The 17570-nt window shown below is 45.6% G+C and overlaps 1 protein-coding gene across 7 annotated transcripts in view; it reads right to left on the minus strand.

Annotated features, from left to right (window-relative positions):
* The window catches only part of SLC7A2 (solute carrier family 7 member 2), an 88208-nt gene that overhangs the window by 36392 nt on the left and 34246 nt on the right, over positions 1 to 17570 (minus strand). The window contains exon 1 of one of the 7 annotated variants that reach the window (XM_051842593.3): positions 17301 to 17428. The exons of the other annotated variants lie outside the window; for them this stretch is intronic. The gene's annotated coding sequence lies outside the window, so the exon portion shown is untranslated. Of the gene's footprint in view, positions 1 to 17300; positions 17429 to 17570 lie in introns of those variants that run through there. 7 annotated transcript variants of the gene reach the window in all.

Below are 17570 nucleotides of genomic sequence, written 5' to 3' on the forward strand. Positions count from 1 at the left end.
GAGGCACAGGGCACGGATCTACACTGCCACACCCACTGCAGCTGCTGCTGCAACCCAGGATCCGTATTTAGGATGAAACCTACAGCCACATAGGAAGGACGGCCAGCCAGAATGTGCCAAGAGGCCCAGGCAAAACTTCACACCCATGTCCTTGGCCTTCCAACATCAAGACTCTACCACCAACATTCTCATGAGGCCCTAACTTGATTCTGCAATACCAGAAACAGACATGGATCTTTCTTCAGTAGACAATTATTCTATTAACTGTTAAAACAGTGGCCTCTCGGGGCCGGCACTGTGGCATATCGGGTAAAGCCGCCAATCTGCAATGCTGGCATCCCCTATGGGCGCTAGTTCGAGTCCTGGCTGCTCCACTTCCGATCTAGCTCTCTGCTATGGCCTGGGAAATCAGTGGAAGATGGCCCAAGTGCTTGGGCCCCTGCACCCTCGTGGGAGACCCGGAAAAAGATCCTGGCTCCCGGTTTCGGATCTGTGCAGCTGGAAGACCTTTTTCTGCCTCTGCCTCTTTATAACTCTGCCTTTCAAATAAATAAATAAATCTTAAAACAACAACAGCGGACTCCCTATTGAGGAAAAAAACACGTACATGGTAGCTTAGATGTGAAAGTAGAATCAGTCTGGCAGGGATTATCAACAGACCTTGCTGCAGCAACGCCTCTGAACAATGTTACTGATGCTGATGATACAGGGGCACCTTCTTCACCCCCCACTCTGCCCCACTCAACCTCAAGTACAGCAGTCTCTGGGCATCTCACTTCTTGATAAGCTCCTATTAGTTCCTGCCAAAAAAACCCCTAAATTCCTTCCTCAGCAACTTGGAAACTCTCCTTCAAAAATTTAACTCAACAGTGCAGAATTTTAGCTATTGTAAAACCCTCAGCCTTGATCAAAGAACACACTGTACAGAAGACTTCCTATCAACTGCCCTCAGAAATCTTTCAAAATCCTGCTAATTACTCAAATGTCCATCCTGGATCTTCATTTTAGCTCAGTAATAGTTCAATGCACCCTTAGTCACACAAAAACAAATCTCACCCCTCCTGCCCTAAAGAAAAGCTGAAATCTCTGCCATAATCCTCTGTACTGGTATCACAGGTCCTGACAATAAATCTTACAATAGAGACCAGCTGTGATCAGTCAGTGGGGCAGGCATTCCTACAGATCCTCAACAAATTAGTTTCTCCCAACTGCAACCCATTTTTTCCCTTCCTCATTCCAACTGCTGGTTTCGCAGTGATGAGACATCTGCACCTTGTTTTTGGACCAGTGGGAAAACAGGAACTAAAACATACAGAACAGGGATCCCTGTCCCACTGTTTCTGCATTCCAAACTACAGCTTTTGGTTTTGCCATCTCCAAACCCAACATCAAATACATTTCTACAAGTTTAAAGTTCCAAGATAAAATTTCAACTCAAACTGCAGGTAAAGTAATTCAATAAAGGGGCAGTGGGGGAGACATGGGCATCAATCCCTTGGAATTACTGACTTTTCTTTCATTTTTCTTTTTATTTTGTTTTCAGAGACTAATTCTGCTCCCTCTGCACGCAAATATAACCAAATATGCAGGACAAGATAACCAGAAATGTAACTAACTGTTCAGCTTGGATTAGGAAAAGACAAAAGGAAGCAACAACAATCCTTTGCATTCAACCTAAAACCTTTTTTTTTTCCTCGCAGAACAAGAACCTCTTTTCCTAGATGAATTTATTTCACTTATATTTGTTCCAAATTTATCTTTTCTGCAAATCAAATTTTCCAAACAATTTCTTTCTTCAAAGTTTTCTCCAGACATGTAGATACAAGCAATAAGTAAGCACAGAATTGAAGCCTCTATACAATCATTGGTGTAGTTAATGTTTATATTTTCTCTCTTTTATAGTCAATCAGTACTGCTGGGAAGTAAAGTAAAATCATTTTACTTCAAAATGTCTGATGCACAGTCCAGACACAGACAAGCCTCCTGCGTAAGGACATCCGACAAATAAACAGTTGAATTTTGGAAAGCTTTGCAAAGGCAACTGGTGCTTCAAAACATATGAATTCACTTAACTTTAATAAAAACATAAATAGAGCACAAGTCACATCCAGTTGTCCGCTTCAAATAGCTGCAGTGCATAAAACAAATTCTGCATCCAAAATTTGATTTGGAAAAAAAATAAGTTTTGGGACAAGTATAAGCGAGATGTGCTTCTATGTGAAAATGTGCTCTTGTTTTCCAGAAAAATAAAGGTTTTGGGTTTGAACACAAGGGTTTGCTGCCGCTTGTTTTCACTAATTAAGGCTGAATAATTACCCTTTGTGTTTATCTTTTATCCCACATCATTCTCTCTATGCGTCTTCTGAGAAATTAAGCTCTGAAGAAGTAGAATGAGAAAACCGTCCTTTCAGGGTTGAAGAAGAAGGGGAAATGAAGAATGCGAAGTAACCAGAAGAGCCACCCAGTCAGCATGACAGCTTTGCCAGCACAAAGCTCATGGCACGCTCCTGCGCCAGTCAGAGACCATCCCCAGAAGGTCTTGGGCTCCTAAATCACTCTGAGTGCCAGCAAGTTCCACCTGTTTCCTCCTGCCAGGCCACTGGGCCTGGTCATCCTATACACATTACTGCAAACATCAGGAGATGCCCTTTCCGAAGTTATTTTACACTCCTCACTAATCTACAAGTGCTACGATTAACAAAGGCCAAGGCTTGTGGAGCACTTACTGTGTGCTAGACATGAATCTAGGACCTTTTCCATTCTTTCCCGAATCTTCACAATATCCCTGTAACATCAGAACTATTAATCTCAGAGTCGAGATGAAGAAACTGAGGTGCAGAACTGTTAGCCAGCATCACAGTTCAGCATGTGGTGGTGCCAGGGATGAAACCCAGCATGTGTGACTCACGCCTTCCGTCACGGCCCGTAGGCTAATGACCACCTTATTAGGGGTCCTGTCGCAGCTTGGCTGCTCGCACCCCTTCTCAAGATCATCTGCCCTTTCACAGCACTGGGCACTGCCTTCCCACGCCCAAGCCAGAAAAAGACACCTGACTCAGGGGTTAGTATTCAAAGGCTGTGTACACTCAGTTGAGTTTCGTGAAACTCTGAATAACACGACTAGATCGGTCAGCTGATCCAGGGCTCAGGCTGAAGTCAGGCACACTGGGGGCCAGTTTGACACGATGCAGAAACAAAGCAGCTGGCAGTTCAAGGTGCACTGCGGGCACTCGGGAAAGCAGAGATGAAAAAATCTGCAGCCCCAGCAGAGAAACAGTGGGAAGAGTGGGTCACCTCTCTTCTCCCAGGCCTTACTGCACTTTTGATGCTGGGTGTGTGAGATTCCCCTGGATGGTTCTGACACACCTCCTGCACACTTAAGCTATTTTGAGTGGTCTCTGCTCCTTAAAAGGAGCACCCACCAATGAAGGTCAAAGTGTTTTTGGGGAGGCCTGCTTTGCTAGGTTCTTTTTCTTTTGACTCTTCAAATCTGCTACCACCTGTTATTTCTGTTACATTCTCCAATAATTCCCCTTCTTTCTAAGGGCAGATTATCTGACAGAACAGCTGAAGTTGGCTTACTTTTCCCATAAGGTACTCGGAGAGTTTAACAAGCCTCAGTCCTTCTCTTTGCTTCAACTGCAAAGAGGTGGACATCCAGCAGAGAAAATGTTCTCCTTTTAGCCATACATGAAATCCATTTGAAGGTACCCTGCACAGTAAACAGAGCAGTAAATGAGGGGTCAAGAATACTTACCACCAAGGTTTCAAACATTCTGAGCCAATGAATCACAGGAATGAGATAATAGTAGATTATTGTTTATCTAATGGAGAGATGGATACAGGAGACTGGAATGCTTTATTACACTGGACAAAAGGTTTTACATTTTCTGAACCTGAAAAATTCCTCAACATCTGTGTCTTAACACTTTAATGTTAGTCAGTGTTTATTTATTTATTTGAGAAGTAGAATTATAGACAAAGAGAAGGAGAGAAGGTCTTCCATCCGCTGGCCCATTCCCCAAATGGCTGCAATAGCTGGAGCTAAGTCAACCCAAGGCCAGGAGCCAGGAGCTTCTTCTGGGTCTCCCACACAGGTGCAGGGGCTCAAGCACTTGGGCCATCTTCTACTGCTTTCCCAGGCCATAGCGGAGAGCTGGATAGGAAGAGGAGCAGCTGGGACACAAACTGAGCCCATATGGGATGCTGGTGCCACAGGCAGAGGCTTAGCCCATTACCCACAGTGCCAGCCCCATCAGGGGGTTTTTTGGTTGTTGTTGAAAGATGCGGCTTTATTTATTCCACAAATAATGCAGTGCTCTCTACTAGGCACTGAAACAACCATACATTAAAGCTGCCAAAATCCCTCCCTCATGGTACTCAGTGTGGACAAAGTGGCACAGATGAAGCCACTATAACATCACACAGCAAACACTTGTGCACAACGGATATGGAGGCTCCAAAAGCAGCCTTTGACTGGAATTCAGGTAGTTGGAGAAGCTTTCCTACAGAGAGCACTGTTTAATTCGAGCAATAAAGGATGCACTGGAGCCAGCCATGTGAATGTATAGTGGGAAGGAGGGCAGGAGAGGATGGTGGGAATTAAGTGTTTAAATGAGGACTGGCAAGTGCAAGGGAACAGAAGGCAATTCTGTAAACCCAGGTTACTGGGATGAGGGAAAGGATACTGGTGAGGAAAGGTAAGCAGAGGGGTTCCAAGGTCACGCAAGGAACCTAAATTTCGTCATTAGGGCAGTGTCCCTGAGGGACTTTAAGCCAGATATAGACTTTGGGAAAACCATTCTGATTGTACTGTAGGGAAGCAATGAGAAGGATCAAGACCAGAGTTACAGTGGAAGGTAAATAGACTACTGCAGTAATCTAGGCAAGAGGGACTGTGAGCTTCCCTAGGCTATAGGAAGTGGGGAAGAGAAGGATGCAAAGGATACAAAAGTCAGAGACTGGATTTTGGAGGCACAGTTGCTGGATAGTCTGTGTGTGCTCTTCATGTTAAATAAGGAGCAAAACAAAGGAGGTTCTTTATGACCACTGATTTGCAGGTATGTGGGGAACTGTCATGTACTCTCAACAGAGCTCAGGACAGCACAGAAGATGACAGAGAGCTGAGAACTACTAGAATAGAGATGGTCATAAAATGCACAGATATCATAGGGGGAATCAAAATACTGATATGCAGGCCGGTGTCATGTGCAGGTTAAGCCACTATGCTGGCATCCTACGTGATGGTTAGTTTTAGTCTTGCCTGCTCCACTTCTGATCTAGCTCCTTGCTAATGACCCTGGGAAGGCAGTGGAAAATGTCCCAAGGACTTGGGCCCCTGCCACCCATGTGAGAGACCAGGATGCAGTGCAGGACTCCTGGCTTTCACCTGGCCCAGCCCTGAGTATGTGCCCACAGAGGAGACAGAAGAGGAGGCCAGAGTGGTAGAAGGAACCAGGAGATGGTCCAACACAAAAGCGACTGAGTTTCTCAAGAAAGTAGTCATCAGGGTCAGGCGGTGTTTGTGGGTTTTTTTTTTTTTTTTTTTTGACAGAGTTATAGACAGTGAGAGAGAGAGACAGAGAGAAAGGTCTTCCTTCCGTTGGTTCACCCCCAAATGGCCGCTACAGCCGGCGCTGCGCCGATCCGAAGCCAGGAGCCAGGTGCTTCTTCCTGGTCTCCTGCGCAGGTTCACGGACCCAAGCACTTGGGCCATCCTCCACTGCCCTCCCGGGCCACAGCAGAGAGCTGGACTGGAAGAGGAGCAACCAGGACTAGAACCCAGCACCCATATGGGATGCTGGTCCCACAGGCAGAGGATTAACCAAGTGAGCCATGGCGCCGGCCTCATGGTGGTGCTTTGAAAAAGGAATGAAGTATACTCTTAGGATTCAGTGGCAAGGAAGTCCAGTGACCTAGACGAGAGAGGTTTCTGTATCATGGCGAGGTAGGTGGGGAAGCCAGGCTACAATGGACTGAGGTGATGAGAGGAGGGGAAATGAAGGGAGCATATGCAGGTGGCTTTCTTAAGCAGATGACATGAGAGGTACATGGAGGGGAGGGAGATTTTTTATAAAGAGGAGACTTACAATACTTAGATACTGTTGGGAAGGTACCTGTAGCAAGGGAGAAGTTCAGAAGGGAGAAGAGGCAAAGTAAGTTCTAAATCAAAGTGGAAGACTGAGATCCTAAAGTTCAAATAGTATATGGCTTATAGATCATAGTTTATAAAAAGCAATAACCAAGTTGCATCAGATGGATTTCAATATAACTTTGTGCAAAACAGAGTTCGCTCCATCTCTGTTTTTACTACTTAAAACTATATTCCTGGGCTAACGCTGTGGCACAGTAGGTTAAGCCTCTGTCTGTGGTGCTGGCATCCCATATGGGTGCAGGTTCAAGTCCTGGCTGCTCCTCTTCCAATCAAGCTCCCTGCTAACGGCCTGGGAAAGCAGTGGAAGATGGTTCAAATGCTTGGGTTCCTGCATCCATGTGGGGGACCGAGGAGAAGCTCTTGGCTTCTGGCTTTGGACCAGCCCAGCTCCAGCTGTTGTGGCCATTTAGGGAGTGAGCTAGCAGATGGAAGACCTCTCTCTCTGTAATTCTGCCTCTCAAATAAATGAATAAATCTTAAAAAAACTATATTCCCATTCTACAAATGAAAAAAATAAATGCACACTTTAATGTATGCATCTACCATACAGTTAAAATGACAGGCTCTCTGAATTGTCAGAAAACAGTAATATTTGTGATGACACTTTCATGCAACAAAATATTTTAAGGGACTGGGTTTCTAGATTACTGAAGTTTAAATCTAAATATTTGACTATTGTGGAGTAAATCTTGCCACAATTCAGTAATCCTGTAAATGCTGCTGAATTCTAGGTGGCCCCTGCTGCAGTAACAGGCATCCAAACTTCTCACCTTCACACGAGGGTGATTCGTTCAGTGTAACTTCTCAAAGAAACCTTAAAAAAAACACACACACACACACACACAACAGTGTTAAGACTAATAATACTATCTTCATTCTCCTTTTTAAAATATTTTTAAAGATTTACTTATCTGAAAGAGAAAGAGAAAGAGAAAGAGAGAGAGAGAGAGAGAGAGAGAGAGAGAGAATGTGAATCTTTCACCTGCTGATTCATTCCCCAGATGGCCACAATGGCCAAGGCGGGGTCAAGTTGGAGCCAGGAGCTTCTCCAGGTCTTTCACGTGGGTGGCAAGGGCCCAAATACTTGGGCCATCCTCTGTTGCTTTTCCAAGGCCATTAGTAGGGAGCTGGATCAGAAGTGGAGCAGCCAGAACACAAACTGGCACCTATATGGGATGCCAGCCCCCATTCCTCTTTGAATCCACCGTCCACACAAACTGGGGCCAATTTCAGGATGCCAAGGAAAACCAGAGGACCCAGAAGAACTCACACTCTTGCCGTCTTTCTAAACAGCTACTGCTCAGGAAGAAATCTTGACTTATTTTTGAGTGAGTAGCTAAGTTTCAGATTAAGGACGCTGTGATGATATGCCTGGACTCTGAGGGGCGGTCAAGTGTAAGAAAGCTCTTTTGTCTAAAGGTAAAGAACTGAGAGACGACACCTTCATTTCCTTTAATCATTTTCTTTCCAAACACAGCTAAAGTGCCCTTTTCAATCTGCCATCCAAACAAGTTTCCCCAGACAGCTACCTAACTTAAAACCCAACCACTTTTGCTGAAATCCTAGACAACATTCCTTCCATCATACTGTGGCAGAAAAGGAATTTAACAAGAATTCACATTTCATTTTTACTTCCAAGTTCATAAATTCTGATTGGATACTGAGTTATGATTTATGGTTTTTGGTTTTGCTGAAAAGCCATTTCTTTAAAAATGTTCATTTTCCAAACTATATTTTCAGTTTTGAAAAGCATGTTCCAATTTGGTTGTTCTTAAAATACAGAAACATTGTGTGACCACAGAATTTCAAAGTTAGCACTTTGGCAGATTGTTGAAACACTGCTATTGGCTCAAGGAAGTTTCCAAGTTCCTGTTGGCTTCAACTAAACTTAAAGCATTCCTACTGTGTGCTTAGAGAAAGCAATTAAACGGGTACCATTTCTACATCATCATGATTCAGAGCATAAAAAATGTGTATGTAAAATACGCAAACTAGGAACAATTTTACAAATTAGAACAATCTGAAATGATTAAGTCTTTCAAACTGAAGTCTGTCATTCTTGTCACATTTCTGTTCTACTTATTAATATGCTGTAACCATAAACAATTTCTCCAAAACATTTTCATCAGATTTTGTCTCAATTTTTATAATAAATGGGTACTTCAAGAACTTTATGGAAGTGAGACATTTGGTCTAGGGTTAAGGTGCTGGCATTCCATACTGAAGTACCTGGGTTTCAGTCTCTGCTCCACTCCTGATTCCAGCTTCCTGCTAATGTGCATGCACTCTGCAAGGCACTAGGTGTCGGCTCAAATAGTTGGGTTCCTGCCACCCATAGGGGAGATATGCAGTGGGTTGTCATAATCCTCTGGTTTTGGCCTGGCCTAGCCTGGACTGCTATAGGCACTTGCAGAGTGAACCAGCTGATGAAAATGTCTTACCCTCTTTAATATAAAAATAAAATGTTAAACAAATGGAATTTTGACGATTTACATAATCAGTCACTTCTTAAAATCAATCAAAAGTTTAAATGGTCCTTTAACTTTACTGAAAACAATTCTCTTGACAAAAGATCCTGAGGGTTTCTTTGCTTATAAACATTTAATAGCAAGTGTAGTTACTTATATAAACAGTAAGAAATGGCATCCTTGGTAGGGAGAAGTGAGAGAGAGGATGAAAGGGATTTTAAGGAGTATCAAGAGATACACAGGAAGGTGCAACTCCTTTTAAGTGTGCTTTTGGCAGCTGGTTGTGGGGAGCAGCCCGGACTGGACTGAGTTACTGGAATTAAGACTTATTCTATGCATCTGCTCTCCCACAATATGGCGCTGGGAGAGAAGTAAACAGCTTCCACACAGCTGCCTCCAGTTCAACCAATAAACTGTAGGACTCGCTCCTGATTGGAGGAGAGCAGCGTACTCGGCGTGTGGGCAGCCGAGTTGGGATTGGCAGAGGAGGACTATAAAGGAGGAGAGAGACGGCATGCACCAGGAACATCTAAGGGGAACATCTAGCTGAAGGAACACCTGTGCAGCCCCCGAGAAGAGCCGGCCGGCGGTGTGCCGCTCCCCTGCGGAAGTGGGGAATGTGGCCAGGGGGAACTGCCCTTCCACGGAGGTGGAAGGGATAGTAGCCAACCCGGGAAGAACCAGCAGCAAACCCGGGGAGGGCCGAGCAGACGAAAGAACAGCGCAGGGTCCTGTGTCGTTCCTCCACGAAGAGGGGGAGCGACATATTGGTGCCGTGACTCGGATATGAAGCCTAGGCAGGGTTTAGTGTCGTTCCTCCACGAAGAGGGGGAGCGACATAATGGTGCCGTGACTCGGATAGGAAACGTGACTCGGATAGGAAACCTAGAACGGATAGGAAACCTAGCTCGGATAGGAAACCTAGCTCGGATAGGAAACCCAGGACGGATAGCAAACTTAGGAGGGAAGAAACGGGAAGAACTGGGAAAATATCGGAGAGAGAGACTAGCAAACAGCCTAGGGAAAAGCCGGACGAAAAGGGTGCTGGAAGAAGCTATTGAAAGCCTAGGCATAGACTCGGATACGGACTACGGGGGGAAGCTGGGAGAAATCTCTAAGGTCGAAAGCGAAAGTGAAAGTTAGAACAAACAGACTCGGATGCGGACTGTGGGGAGAGGCCAGGAGAAATGAGGGAGGAGTATTGTTGGAGGAAAGCTTGGGGAAACATACCGGGTAGAGAAAAATGTTAGGGAAATTGAAGCCGCGGGGGGCAGGCCGAGGCTGAAACGAAAGCCACTTTGGGATTCTCAAGTTAGCCCGGGAATAGGGGGCGAAAAGTTAAAACCAGAAGCTGAAACGTAAGCCTGGTTGGGATCCGTCTGATTAGCCTGGGGAGCAAAGGACGGGAAGCCAAACCGTGGGGCGGAGACGTATGCTGGGTTGAATTCGCCAGGCTAGCCCGGGGAACTTAGATTGAATGCTAGTGGCGGACACGTAAGCTACGCTGTGTGACTCGCGGAGGCTGCCGCGCGCAGACAGAGCGTGCGGGGCTCAAGTACATAGGGAACGCTGGGCTAAGTGTGAGACCGCGGAGTGTGCGCGCAAAGCCGAGCCGCGCAGATGAGAGAGGCTGAAGCGGCTCAGAGCCGGCGAGGCGCCGAGAAGCAGCCTCGGGGCGGAGCCCGCTGGCGGGGCGAGGCGCCGGGAAGCTGCGCGGAGCCGTGAAGCTGCCGGCAGGGCGAGGCGCCGGGAAGCCGCGGGGATAAGAGAAACAGAAGTTTAGAAGTAAAGTGAGAGAAATAGGAATGCTGGAAGATAGAAGTAAAATGGGAGAAATAGGAATGCCCGGAGATAGAGAAATAGAGAAATAGAAAGGCCTCCCCTCAACATGGCAATGAGAAAGCTTGGATTCGGTCTGCCTGATTAAGTGAGGCGATGAGCACCTGCGGCGGCTAGCAGCTTATGCGCCGCAGGTCACCGAAGACAGGCACGAATTAACATCAGTAAGGCCTCCCCACAATACAACAATTAGAAGGCTTGGATTCGGTCTGCCTGATTAAGGCGGTAAGCACCAGCAAGCAGCTCGACCAGAGTATGAGCTGCAGATCACCGAAGATAGGCACGAACCAACACTAATAAGTCTCCCCCACAATACGGCAATGAGAAAGCTTGGATTCGGTCTGCCTGATTAAGGCGGTAAGCGCCAGCAGGCGGCTCGACCAGAGTATGAGCCGCAGGTCACCGAACACAGGCACGCATCAGCGCCTAAAAACCTCCTCACAACATGGCGAAGAGAGGACCCGGATTCGGTTTGCCTGATTGATAGGACTTGTAAGAACCTGTGGCAACTCTAGCAAGTAGAGCAGAGTGTGTGCCACGGGACACCGAAGACAGGCGCGTATCAACGCCAAAAAATAAAAAGAAAGGAGGATCTGTGGGGAGCAGCCCGGACTGGACTGAGTTACTGGAATTAAGACTTATTCTATGCATCTGCTCTCCCACAATATGGCGCTGGGAGAGAAGTAAACAGCTTCCACACAGCTGCCTCCAGTTCAACCAATAAACTGTAGGACTCGCTCCTGATTGGAGGAGAGCAGCGTACTCGGCGTGTGGGCAGCCGAGTTGGGATTGGCGGAGGAGGACTATAAAGGAGGAGAGAGACGGCATGCACCAGGAACATCTAAGGGGAACATCTAGCTGAAGGAACACCTGTGCAGCCCCCGAGAAGAGCCGGCCGGCGGTGTGCCGCTCCCCTGCGGAAGTGGGGAATGTGGCCAGGGGGAACTGCCCTTCCACGGAGGTGGAAGGGATAGTAGCCAACCCGGGAAGAACCAGCAGCAAACCCGGGGAGGGCCGAGCAGACGAAAGAACAGCGCAGGGTCCTGTGTCGTTCCTCCACGAAGAGGGGGAGCGACATATTGGTGCCGTGACTCGGATATGAAGCCTAGGCAGGGTTTAGTGTCGTTCCTCCACGAAGAGGGGGAGCGACAGCTGGTCAGTGCCGCCTTGAAATGCGGCCTGCAGAGACTGGGTCACCTGGCCCTTGAGGAGGATGAACAGTGTTGCTTATACTGTGTCCCCTCTTGCTTCCTCCCTGCCCTGGGGGAGCACAACAGAATGTACACATTCACATACCATCACTTCTAAAGAGGATGTATTTGGCTTAACATAAATGTTTGGCAGTTGATTCCTAGAAACCAGCTTGATAGAACAAGCGCACCAGGAGCAGCTGAGGGAACAGAGGCCGAGAGAAAAGAGGACTGTAACTGAGACAGGAGGTTCAGGGCGATTCCTGCTGTCTCAGCAGAGTGTGGAGAAGACAAGCAATGCTGAGCAGGGGCAGCAGACTGTTAGAAAAACTCCTGGGATGTCTGTCAGTACATTCAGTTACTTAACAGTCCCTGAGTGGATTTCATTTTCAAGTATTCTCTTAATTAAAAAAAATAAATTTTTGCCTAAAAAGACTGGGTTGAGTCAAAGCAGAGAGTCAAAATCCAAGTCCCCAACATGAGTGGCAGGGGCCAAATATCTGAGCCCTCATCTGCTGTCTCCTAAGCTGTGCATCAGCAGGAAGCTTCGGGGAGGAGCAGAGCCAGGCATCGAACCCAGGCACTTTGATAAGGGACACAGGCACCTCAGCTAGCATCTTTACCACCAGGTCAAATTCTCACCCCTTAATTTTTAACTATATAGTACATGGTAGATATCATTTAGAAATCTTAACCACACAACTGAAACCCAAGTGGCTACTTCTCATAGGGTGCCTGCAAGGAAATCACCTCCCATCTCGTTTTGCTGAGGATTCCTTTCATTAATGGGTGGCCACCTCCTATGTACCAGGAGAATCCTAACTTTCAAGTTATCCTGTTCCTCCCTAGGGAGCTTCCCCTGCTAGATGGTCTTTCATCACATGGAGCGCTCCTCCTATAACTCCCCTCCAATGGTTTAATTCTGCCTCAAGATCAAATACAGACAAACCTTCTCTTTCAAATAAGTCCAAATGGCCATCTTCCCAAGACTTCTCTAGTACAATGAAATCTGGGAAAGCAAATGATACTCCCAAGAAGACAAAGCCCCTGGTGTGGTCAAGTATAGAGTCTAATTTGCTTATGACTTTACTTCATCCTACATATTCTGATGAATTCTTTCTGCTTACTCTTTAAGGGCCCACACAAATTGCTTCAACATCCCATGCAAAGCTCTGCTGGGTCTGCTCCTGTCTTCTCAGCCCATCTTCTGCTTCCTCCTACTACCCTTGACTTACACTGGGTTTCCTTTTAACTTCCTCAGAACAGGAAGCCTGTTATCGGCTGAAGCCTTTCTGCACCATTCTTTCTCCTTGCTGGAAAGTTACTCCTCTTCATTGTTTGGAGAGCTCCCAGTCACTCTAGACACTCCCTAAACCTAAACTATTAGGACTGCATTACTTGTTCTCACAGCATCATGTGTTTTTATATCCCCTTTCTTGAGAGCTTGTTTGGAGGTTCTAGAAGGGGAGCGCAGCTACTCGTATACCCTTGACCGAAGACCGGTCCTCCTCTAGAGGGGAAGGTTGTTCTTGTCAACTGAGTATGCAGCTTCGGAAGGGACGCACATGGAGCAGTGAGGGAGGGAGGGGACACCTGCCTACCCATCCGGATCAGCCGAATCAACCCTGGCGATCAATGGAGTGACAGATGTGGTAGTCAGATGGCCTTAACATCCTATGTTTATCACAATCACATCCTATATTTACCACAATCACAGGTAAGAATTTGGATGAGCATGTTTCACTCCTTGTTATAGTTTGAATTGTGTTCACCAAAAAGATATGTTGAAATCCTAAACTGGGTATCCTACTTGGTGACCTTAGTTGGAAATAAGGTCTTTGTGGATGTCATCAAATTAAGATGAGGTTATTATGGTAGTTCCTAAGCTGATATGACTAATGTCATAGGAGATTGTCACATGACACACAAGAATGCATGGTGATGACTGGGATGGAAACTGGAGCAAATCAGCTATAAGCACAAAGCCATCAGACTGAAGGCCATGACCAGAAGCTTGAGGAAGGATTCTCCCCTACAGATTTTACAGGAAGCATAGGCCAGCTATCGATTTTGGATTTCTAGTTTCCAGAACTATGAGACAGTACACTTATGCTATTTTAAGCTGCCTAATTTGTGATATATTAATGACAATTTTAGGAAATTAATACTCATTTAGGCTATTAAGTTTCTTGAAATGAAAGCCTATGTTTCATTAATTTTGCATCTCCAGTGTCCTCATAGCTTTTCAAATATAAAACAGAGTGCAGTAGACATTTGTTTAATGAATGAAAGATTCAAATTTGGTTTGCAGTCAGTTAAAACCTCATGTCCTTTTGGAGAGGTCTCCTCAATTCTTTTGGGTTTTACTGATGTTTTTTAAATCTAAAATCCAGCATTTTAAGAATCACACTGTAATACAAGTCCATCAATGTATTAACTATCCTACCTTTATGTCACTACAAACATGATAAACTTATCTTCTATCTAAACCTGACTCACTGATACAAAGAGATGTTAAACTTTTTTTTTTTTTTTTGACAGAGTTAGTGAGAGAGAGAGACAGAGAGAAAGGTCTTCCTTCCGTTGGTTCACCCCCAAATGGCCGCTGCGGCCGGCGCACCGCGCTGATCCGAAGGCAGGAGCCAGGTGCTTCCTTCTGGTCTCCCATGCGGGTACAGGGGCCCAAGCACTTGGGCCATCCTCCACTGCCTTCCCGGGCCACAGCAGAGAGCTGGACTGGAAGAGGAGCAACCGGGACTAGAACCTGGCGTCCATATGGGATGCCGGTCCCGCAGGCGGAGGATTAACCAAGTGAGCCATGGTGCTGGACCTGAAATGTTAAACTTGACAGCCACAGGCAGAGTACAATGGCCTGCCACCAAAAATATCCCCCCTAACTGACACTGACCTTAATCAACACTCTGCATATATCATAAAACCAATTAGAAACTGACATTCCTATTAACCTTTTCTGAAGATTATGATAGCAAAATGCTGTTAAATGCTTTGCAGAAATCCCGACAGTATATGTTTAAATTTCCCAAATCTATCATTCTAATAATCATGTAAAAAGATGTGGGGTTTGTTAGGCATGAATTGTTCTTGGAGAAATCATGATGCCTTTCGGGGATCAACTACTTCTTTTCCAAGTCCATACCACAAATTGCTGGAATTTTGCTGGGTGAGCAGTGTCCACATCCTCAATCTGAGGCTTGCAGAATCCACACTGGTCTACAGTTGGACAATAAGGACAGCCCTCTCCCTCCTTGCTTCTGCCTCCTCTTCCATACATCAGAGCTCCTCCTCCAAAATTAGAGATGGGCACTCCACACACCTATCTACAAATTCTTTTACCAGTGAGATCTCAATATCCAGACCTGACCCTGAATTAGGCTTTTTTTTTTTTTTAATATTTGAGATGCTGAGTTAGAGAGAGAGTGTGAGAGCAAGAGCGAGAGAACGAGCACTTCCATCTGCTGGTTCACTCCCCAAATGGTTGCAATGACAGGGGCTGGGCCAGGCCAAAGCCAGGAGCTTCCTCCAGGTCTCTCACTTGGGTGCAGGAGCCCAAGGACTCGGGCCATCCTCCACTGCTTTCCTAGGCTCATTAGCAGGGAGCTGGATTGGAGGTGGAGCAGCCAGGACTGAAGCAGCACCCACATGGGATGCTAGTGCTGCAGGCCATGGCTTTAACTCACTGAGCCACAATGCTTGCACCAAACTAGTTTTTAAAACCACTTGGCTCTGTCTCATCAATGTGGGCTTCAGGTTTGCTCATGGTCATTTGTTCTCTCCTTCTGGTCAGGTATCTGACCATTCTTCTTTTGCAGAGAAAAGCAAAATTGGATTTAGTACTGCAGTATTGCTACTACACAGGTTCTCTTTTTTGGTCACCTTCTTCCTAAAAGTATTTCACATAACTTCAAATCACACATTTCTGTGGAATTTTTTCCACAACTTCACACTACTTACTTTACTCTTTTGTATTTTATTTTTACTATTGATTTGAAAAGCTGAGACAGAGATCCAGCACCTTCTAGGATATTCCCCAGATGCCCACAATATCCAGTACTAGGGAACTGGATTCAGGGTTCCCAGGAGAGTGGCAGGGATCCAATTACTTGAGTCATCACTGTGGCCTCTCAGAGTGTGCATTAACAGGAAGCTGGAATCAGAAGCAGAGCCGGACTCAAGCCCAGGCACTCCAATGTGGGGTTGTAGGTGTTCCAGGCACTGTTCTAATGGCTGTGCCAAATGCCTGTCCCCTCTTTGATTTTGTAAATCTGAACCTCTCAAGTCCCATGGCAGCCATAACAAATGCTTCTGATGTCTACCCTTTTTGTTCCTCACTCTGACCATTGTTCTCTAACTAGGATTTTGATTGTATTTGTTTTTTCTTCTTTCTAAACAGTATTACTTTTTAGGGTTACAGTCCTTGCAGTTACATTACATTTTCTCTGCGTATTTAGAAATATGCTTTTAAAAACTCTAGTGTATGTAGACTGAATCCACTAGCTAGTCATTAGGGAATATTCTAAGCTATCAGCAATTATTTCCTTATCACTAAAAGACCAACATTTTATGAATGTTGCCAAAGAGGTGTAACTTGTATAAACTGTTTGAAACTCCTAAACTTTCACTACTCAGCCTATTTCATTTATCTGATGTCAACAAAGACCAAGTTTGTTTAAGAATCTTTCACAGGAAGGTTTCAACAAACCCTGCTTGTAGGAAATGTCCTTGTTTGCAAGCAGGAAAACAATGTTTCATCATCTCAGCTCACAGCCTAGTTGCTTCATGTACCCTAAGAGCGAACTCAACAGAGCCAGTCACTAAGGAGGCACGTAGACATCCACCATGAGAATTTAAAGGCAAACATATCATTGTCCAAATAAAACAAATCCTTTCAGATTATCACCTGTGCCTCCCTCAGGACTGACTACTCCTACAGTTCACATGTCCAAACCCCTATCTGTGTGCTGTCCTTTTTCTAGGACACTGTTGTGTGAGTGCAAAGATAATCTGTTGAGAAACAAGAAGAAAATGCAATAAATGCTAATAAATACAGCCAAAGTTTTGTGCCATTTGTTTCATATTCACAGTTTTTTTCATTATATACATTTAAGGTATAAAACGTGATGATTAAAATGCATGGGATTGAGTTACTACAATCACAAAAATTAACATATCAGATCTGTTACTTCTTTTTTTTTTTTTTGACAGGCAGAGTGGACAGAGAGAAAGGTCTTCCTTTGCCGTTGGTTCACCCTCCAATGGCTGGCGCGGCCAGCGTGCTGCGGCCGGCGCACTGCGCTGATCCGATGGCAGGAGCCAGGTGTTTCTCCTGGTCTCCCATGGGGTGCAGGGCCCAAGTACTTGGGCCATCCTCCACTGCACTCGCAGGCCACAGCAGAGAGCTGGCCTGGAAGGGGGGCAACTGGGACAGAATCCGGCGCCCTGACCGGGACTAGAACCCGGTGTGTTGGCGCCGCAAGGCGGAGGATTAGCCTAGTGAGCCGCGGCGCCGCCCCAGATCTGTTACTTTTTAAAAAATTACTCCTAAACATTTTTTTAAAAGAGGAATACACACAATGAATATATCCATTCTAATGAATTCTAATGAGGCACCCAAAGAAGGATACTACTTACCTTAAAAAAGTCAAGGCAAACTTCTCCACTGGGCTAAAGGCTAATTTTAATAGTACACATGTCGGGGAAAACATGTAGGAAACAGTCCCACGTTAGATACAACATCATCTAGATTTAGGGACAGAGTTATGCTCTGAGTCATTCCTGACTCTTGCCCCAATCAATAATTTTTGGTAATTTCTCCACTTCCAAAAGTTAAAGTGTTATCACTATTAACAGTGAATAGCATGGGGAAATGAGTTACGCATGCTGAAAACTTGTCCCTGATTG

Source organism: Oryctolagus cuniculus, chromosome 2, assembly GCF_051225735.1.
Source record: "Oryctolagus cuniculus isolate XC-2025 breed Fujian yellow rabbit chromosome 2, ASM5122573v1, whole genome shotgun sequence".
Lineage (NCBI taxonomy): Eukaryota > Metazoa > Chordata > Mammalia > Lagomorpha > Leporidae > Oryctolagus > Oryctolagus cuniculus.